Raw genomic sequence first — 6,065 nt, forward strand, 5'->3', positions numbered from 1 at the left:
CACACCTGTGTGGACATCTGCGTGTCACACAGCCTACCTGGCCATCATGTCTTCTCTTTTACTTTTTTTACATCATTGATTTTTATTAATTTCATAACTGGGAAATTCCGTATGAAAGCGAAACTGGGTCATCCGTGCGAGAGAGAGACTTGCTCCACGGGTGGCACAGGGGTCCCAGCACTGCCCTGGGCATTCCCTTGCTTTTCCCACTGTCTCTGGGTTCCTGGAGCCCAGGATTTATGTATCCAGGAGTGAGAACACTCAGAGGTAGTAGACAGGAGGGACAGACCAGTAAAGGAGTCAGTGACATGTTAAAGGGGCAAAAAGTTCAGGACACCATCCAGATGTTGCCTCAGCCAGGGCTACAGCCGGAAGAGACTGATGTGGAAGTCCTTCGGCAGAATACCGTGGGGAGGCTTCCTATGGGAGTTTTTGTTGGGGGAACCATGACAATGGTCCAAAAGACCCCAACTCACCAGGTCCACCTGGAAAACTCCTGTATCTCCACTTGATGAAAACTGCTCCTCAGACTCTCCTTTCAAGGATTGTCATTGTCCTCCATTCTGCCACACAGGAACTGGTCTGTCATCACCTCACTAATGTGTATCAAGCTGGGGAAGATGTTTTTGTTTTGGGAGACAGTCTTACTACAGCTTGTCCGCTCGGGTCCTGTCCTGGGGTTTATGTTCAGTCTGTTCCCATTCAAAGCTTCAAAATGTGCTGTGACAGAGTTCTGTCTCACGGTCTTTACAGGTACCACCTGGGATCTCCACAGAGGCATGTTGGCCCCCACAGTGTAAGTAAGGCAGATGGGCCTGACATGGGTGGACATTTTCACTTTCTGAGACAGCTTCAGCAGGACAATGTTATCAGCGTAGAACTCTGAGATGTGCTGGTTCTGCTTTGCATGAGCATTAAACCCTGGGACAACTAACACCTTCTCCACAAGGAATTCTTTGCTGTGCCGAGAGATGGGCTTCCCCAGGCTGACAGGTGACAGTCCTCTATCTGAGTGTCATGGAAGCAGTGAACTGCTGTCAGCACCCATTGGTCAGAGATGAGCGATCCTTGGTAAGTTTCCTTGTTCTTCAGCTTAAAAGTGACTTGCTAAGGCGTCCTCTCCTGGTCAGAGGCATTGATGGACCTGCAAGCTTAGAGACATCCAGCACATGCTCAGAGACCTAATGAACAGCCTTTGTGTCCTGCAAATGAAGGCATGGCTCTCACCATCCTTCTTGGACCCCAGTTCATTCACTTCTTTCCAGTCCACATCCAGCTTGCCCACCCCACTAGCATAGATGTCAAGGCTTGTGTCCTGACTGATACTCAGGATCTCTCTGATGTCAACTGCTGGCTTGGGAGAGCCACCCATGTTGGATGCTCCATCAGTCAGAAGGATGATGGCGTGAAGGATTTCCTGTCAAGCAGAGGTCTCCGTGCCAAGGCGACACGTCTGGTTATTCATCATGAGATAGACGCTGCTGAGAACCTTGGAAGTATTAGTGCCAATGGCATTTTCCTGATCTTTGCGCACCTCCATCACATTCCGGGATCTCTCACTCAGGACCAACAGGATGGTTTGGCCTGTGAGGCAGAGGTGATGAAAGCCACACTGACCTCAATCTCAAAGGTGAAAGTCTTGTCCACCACGAGGAAAGCACTCTCCTTAAGATGTCAAAGTCTTTTTTCAACACACTCTGAGAAGCAACAAGCAGCACATGGAGGTTCAGGTGACCCAAGCACTGAATTTGGATTCCGCAGCCCATATTTTCTGTCCTCTTCTGGATGGGATTGGTGGCTCCAAGCAGGTTGGTGAAGGAGGTATCTAGGGCAGATGCTACATCCTCAGGGAAGTCATAAGAGTATAACTGTCAGCAGATGGGTTTTAACCCACTCCACACTTTGTTGCTCTGACCATTTTTTTTCCTTAAAAAAAAAAAAGAAACTTGTAGGAGGAATTCTGTAGGTGCTCACCAATGTGCTCTAGGACTCTTTGGAACATCTTTTTACAAGTTTGTTAGCTATTATTAGCTCAATTTATAGTTGAGTAAATTGGTACTTCAAGATTGTAAGCAACAAAGCCAAGTTAAAGGTCTACATTGCAGAACAAGAGCGTAGCAAGTGGGTGAAGCATTGGAAGGCAAGCCTGTGTTCTGCTCATGAGCACAGTCCCCAGGTCTAGCACATAGAAGGAGCTCAGGTCATTTGTCAAGTCATCAAAACAAGCTTGCTCTGAATTCCTTTTATTACTGTTCTGATTAGTCTATTACATATGCATCAAGAAGTATATACCTCAATATGAACATCACATGCCAAGATTAGAAACACTTGCCAAGTTTAATACTTTGCTTCCAGCGAACGCATGGGCAGAAACAGTGGACACCTTAGATGGCTGTTGCTGCACTCACTGCAGACAGATGGGAAAAAAATCTAAACTGATCTCAAACCTTCTTACATGTGTGGCTAATGTCAGTCAGCAAACCTCAGTCTTCTCATCTGAGAGGGCCAGTGTGAATCCAGCAATTCCTAAGGCACATTCAAACATTGAAATGTACCTGTTCTTTCTTATCCACATCTTTATTGTAAATACACCTCAAACATTCACTCACTGAGAGACTCCATCCAATTGGTGGAAGGGCATCTGATCACTGAGTTGACTGTTCAGGCCTTCGAATATTATATTTATCCAAGGATCTGCAGTTCTTCTCCACTGTATTTATCTTTAGTCTTCAGGCAATCTCCTCTGCAGAGGGCCGGGAGTGGAAAACAAATATATTCAGAGTAAGCAAACTTCTCATGCTCAGCACTCCCCTCTTGCCAAATGGAGCTCATAGCACATTGAGAAAACAGTGCGAATAAACCTTGGTTTAAGAGATTTAGGAAATGAGAGCCAGATAGTAAAAAACTACTACAGATGTAGAAAGTCCTACTAGACAGTTGTGGGCTTGTGTTGGCCACATTCTAATTTTTGGAATAGGCAAAGGAGCATCGTGGGATGCCCTTAACCACCTGGGAGAGGGAACAATCTCAGATCACAGGTAGTTGCTCTGCAATCAGGATGGGAATCACTCTGTCGTCCATGTGATAGCTTGCTCTTTTTATTTAACTTTCTGCCTTCCAACTCACCACCATTACACACCTACTATGTGCACCAGAGGGTAAAAATAAAGGAAACAGTGTGAAAAGGAATTAAACTTTCACAAAGGTATGCTGGAGATATACAAAAGTTAGGTGTGCTAAATATACTGATGTTCATACTAAAATTCAGATTTTTCAAATATACACCCAATTTTAATACCAGCTTCATCAGCTATGTGACCTTGGCTGAGGTCCCACACCTTGTCAAATAAAGTCAATGTATAAATAAATGACAATATTTATTTCATAACTTACTATGATTTAATAGGAAATATATATTTAAAAAAGTTATCATGTACACATTTAATACTTCCAAAATGGAAGCTGTATAAGGTAAGTAAAAATAAATGATATTCATAAATGATAATACCTACTTGTTTCTATATTCTTAATGGGCTCCACTGTTTTGACACCAGAGAGAGCACCTTTATTCTTAAAACCCCGCTTGACTTTGCTCCTATCACAGAGTCTGTCCTTTGAATTCCATGCAAAATCCTCTGGTTTATCGCTGACCCTGCCTCATGTCTCTTTAAGTCTTTCTCCATTTCAAATCTTTCAGTCTTGAATTCCATGTCCTAGTGATTCTCTCTTTCATGGGTCAAATATTACATCTGTGCTTCTGCCTTGATATCTCCAGGGCTGAAGGAGACGTTAAGATGGAAACACAGAGCTAGCTTTATAGGAGTTGTAACAAGCCAGAGAACCAGGGGTTAGTGGTCACAAGAAGTGTGGGGCTCATCTTTAGAACAGGGCCTCTTGGCTAAGGGTCACTCTTCCATCAGCGTTCCCTCGCTAAAGTGTCAAGTTCATGGAAATGTTCCCAAATCATTGGCCTTATTGTTTTCTTTCTAACATCTTTATCTTTCTGTAAGCTATCATGTCAAATGCAGATGTCCGCCTCTTTAGGGAGTAAAGATGACTCTATAAGTCATCCCTTAGCTCAGGAACTTAAAAGCCTAACTTTGTATTCAAGGCATTAATAATACAAGTAGACGATTCTAATATTTCCCTAGTAACAGACTAGCTTAATGACCAATTCTAGCCTAAGTTTTAGGTGCTACAGAAATGGCTTGAGAAGCACGCAGATATGCATAAATATCTGCTTTTCTATCTCCAAGTGATGATTCCACATATACCATCCTTCCTTTCCTCAGAAATCCCTGAGAATGGTGCTCACTGTTCTTTCCCCTTAAAGTTCTAATTAAAGTTCTATTTGCCTCTGAGCAAGAAGCTCTAGACTCCTAATAACCAGAGCATGAAAGCAGTTGCCCCTGAATTGTAGCTTGGGGAATGGGATATTTCCTATGTGTTTTATATGACATTCATGGAGACCCATGAGAAGTAGCAGCAATGTTTTAACAGAAAATTCTCTTTTTATGTAGGACTAAGGATGGTCTTTTACCACTCTGCCTTGTCTGGGTTTCTGGTCTCTTCCCTAGGAACTGGATCTTCTTACCTGCCAATTCTGGGTCCTAGTTCACATTCACAGACAGTAAGAGCTAATTCTTTTAGCACTTCAATGAATAATATCAAATTATTGAATTCATGTAGTGATAAATGCCCTGGTCAAAGACCTAAGGAAATGGCCAGTTCATTAACGATGACTATGCAAGTATGTGATCTATACACATAAGCAGCTTCTGATAAAAGAGAGATGTATAGGGTAACAAAAAGACCAAGGGAGGCAGGAAGTAGCGTGTCTTCAGAAAGATCCCAGAATCTTTACCTCTAGACTATTACTCGAATAGAAGAGTAGGTAAGATTTTGACAGGAGGTGCTATATATACAGTCTGAAAGCAGCAGGGGGAGAAATGGGGGATGACTGATGTCCTGCACAGGGAACAATGAGTGGCCTGGTGCAACTAGGTTGCACCCTGTTTGCAGGTATAAAACAAGTTTGGAGAAAGGGGGTGGGGCAGAGGTCAGAACATGAGTGGCCTTAGTTGGAGTGCTCTGAAAACTGGCTTTGGTTTGGAGTCAAATGACACTCCTTGAGAGTTTTTCTACTGTGGGCTTTAGGAAACTAATCTCTAGTATGATCTTTAAAACTTGCCTGGGAGCTAGTAAACGTCCTTGTCATTTATGGCTGGATTGCTTGGCAAGTCACCAGTCCCCTGTCCCAAACTAATTCCCTGTGGCATTTGCATGAACAAGGCATGGCCTGTGACTTGACAATGGCATTGTTTAGGCCACAGACCCTTCTTATGAGTATGTCTTTACCACTTTTTCTCATTATAACATTATAAGAAATTCGCTGCAGTGGCCATACCTGTACTGAAGCCTCGTCCCATGGTATTGGTGTGTACTGGGTGCTTGGTGGTGTCTGCTTGTGCTGTGAGTGCATGGGAGTATTCAGATAATTGACTACCAGAGTGAACCATGTGTCATATGAGCTAGAACTGAGTCCAATGTACTGGCTGTGGACACAGCACCGTGTAGCCCCACCACTGTTACTTTCTAAATTGACAATGGCAGTCATGTTTCTCTTCTATGAGTTACATGTTACTGAAGGATGGTGTGTATTAAAAGATCTAGAGTTGCACTGCATGCTTCAGTGGACACAGTGTCAACAAGCATGTGCTCTATGAACATATGCACATCATCCTTGATTCTTGGTTTTACCACCATTAAGAAACAAACAAACAAACAAAAAGATCAAAAACAAACAAACAAAAGCAAGTTTGTTTTTTTTTTTTTAATCAGAAGAGAAAAGGTCTCAAAATAGAAATAGGTGAGGCGGAGATAGATTGTAGCTCAGTTGGTAGGATGCTTGCCTTGTATGCATGAAACTCTGGGTTGAGTTCTCAGCATGATGGTACGCATTTTTAACACCAGCCTTTGAGTAATAGTGGCAGAAAGATCAGAAGTTCAAGGTCTACATGTATGTAGAGAATCTAAGGTCAATCTAGGATATGAAAGCTTTTTGC

At 43.0% G+C, this 6,065-nt stretch overlaps 1 pseudogene across 1 annotated transcript; it reads right to left on the reverse strand.

Annotated features, from left to right (window-relative positions):
* Positions 1–311: 311 nt before the first annotated feature.
* Positions 312–5,617, reverse strand: LOC308435882 (complement C2-like; annotated as a pseudogene). The gene is made up of 3 exons: positions 5,359–5,617; positions 4,595–4,652; positions 312–1,926 (listed from the first exon to the last, which is right to left on the reverse strand). The product of its transcript is annotated as a complement C2-like (transcript).
* Between the last annotated feature and the right edge of the window lie 448 nt (positions 5,618–6,065).

Source organism: Micromys minutus (genome assembly GCF_963924665.1).
Source record: "Micromys minutus genome assembly, chromosome: 24".
Taxonomy (NCBI): domain Eukaryota; kingdom Metazoa; phylum Chordata; class Mammalia; order Rodentia; family Muridae; genus Micromys; species Micromys minutus.